The sequence below is a fragment of the Haliaeetus leucocephalus genome, unplaced genomic scaffold, assembly GCF_000737465.1.
Source record: "Haliaeetus leucocephalus isolate CR32 unplaced genomic scaffold, Haliaeetus_leucocephalus-4.0 Scaffold678, whole genome shotgun sequence".
NCBI classification, from domain to species: Eukaryota; Metazoa; Chordata; class Aves; order Accipitriformes; family Accipitridae; genus Haliaeetus; species Haliaeetus leucocephalus.
The window spans coordinates 1071364-1073049 of NW_010973114.1; the positions used below are offsets into that span (position 1 = coordinate 1071364).

Below are 1686 nucleotides of genomic sequence, written 5' to 3' on the forward strand. Positions count from 1 at the left end.
CCTCTGGGATTGACTCCACTGGAACACAGTGGTGCTTTTTGACAATGGGGACACGTAGCTACTATGTGTTTCGCGTCAGTGGTTGAAATCCCACATCTCTTTGCCAGTGCTTTAGCTCCAATGTGGAGGGACTCGTGTAGCTGACGGGCATCTCTTAGTGTCCACAACCCTTTTGCAGCGGTGTCTGCTTTGTCATTACCGGTTTGAAAAAACCCTTTGATTGGGTCGTGGCTGTTGACGTGGATGACTGATATGGTGCCCTTTCGGGAAAAAAGTGCTTTTTCCAGCATTAGGGCTGCTGTGGATGTTGACACGCCGGGCCCCGACATGGCTAAGCAAAGCTTGGCCACGAACATCGAATCGGTCACTATGTTGAGGTGTACCATTGGGAACAGTCTGCACGCTAGTACTATGGCCGTCGCTTCTAGCTGCTGGACTGAAAGCACACAGGCGGTCATTTTAATGCAGTGCCATTCTCCTTCCGATTGCCATACCGCCGCCGCGGTTGAGGTCGCTGAGGATGCGTCTGTGAAGACCGTTGGTCCCTGTTGGGGCTGGTCCATGATCTTCCATGGAAGGTCGATGTCGACAATTGCTAGCATTTGAGTCCAGGGGGGTTTTGTTGCATACCGGACTTCTCCGCCAAATCCAACGAGAGCTATAGCTAGATACTCTGACATCGCCACAGATTGCGTTGGAAGCTGTTTGCGGAAGGGTAGGTATATCCTGGCGGGTTCAATGCCCAGGTGTCTTAGGGCGAGTTTTCTGCCTTTCATGATGAGGTTACCAAGGCACTCGACTCCTGGAGAGAATGCACGTGACGGTTTTCCCAGGACTATCCATTGTATTGGTTGAGCTTTTTCAGGGGGCCCCTGGGCTAGTGCCCCTACTCCCCCTCCCTCTGTGAAATGTACATACAGATCGAGTGGTACATCTGGGTTCCACCTAGCGAGCGTGCTTGACGATACCTGTTGCTCGATAAAGTCAAGAGAGTTCATTGCTTCTGTCGTCAGAGTTTTTTGTTCCCATGGGTTCTTTCCTTTCAGAAGATCGTACAGGGGGGCCATGGTTTCGGGAGGGATCAGGACAATATTGCGGAGCCATTGCAAGGATCCCACTAACTGTTGCATATCATGGAGTGTTTTGATGTTCCGACGGATTTTTATTTGGGGGGGGTTACATAAGAACTTGTGATCCCCACTCCCAAAAAGCTTACACATGGTCCTCTTTTAACTTTCGCACTCGCGATCTCAAACCCGTTTGTTTTTAAAGTTTCCAAAACCGTTGACACCAGCTGGTCTACCTGACTTCCTGACGACGCGGTGATCAAGACATCATCCATGTATTGAATGATAGTCGCGGTCGGGTTACTGCGTCGAACCGGTGCCAACGCCCGATCCACCGTAATTTGGCAGATAGTAGGTGAGTTGATCATTCCTTGAGGCAGCACTTTCCACTGGAAGCATAGGTTGGGGCGTTGACTGTTTGGGAACACGACAGAAAAAGCAAACCGCTCCTTGTCCTCGTCATGCAGGGGTATGGAAAAGAAACAGTCCTTAATATCAAGGATAGCACAAGGTTGTCCTTCTGGTATCACAGAGTTCATAGGCAACAGCGTTTGGACAGGACCCATTGGTTGAATTCTCTTATTTACTTCACGCAGGTCATGGAGGAGGCGAAACCCCT

General features: G+C 50.2%; 1 protein-coding gene across 1 annotated transcript in view; it reads right to left on the reverse strand.

The window, feature by feature from the left end:
• Positions 1-1686, reverse strand: part of LOC104839510 — a 4258-nt gene that overhangs the window by 839 nt on the left and 1733 nt on the right. The window lies entirely within an intron of this gene.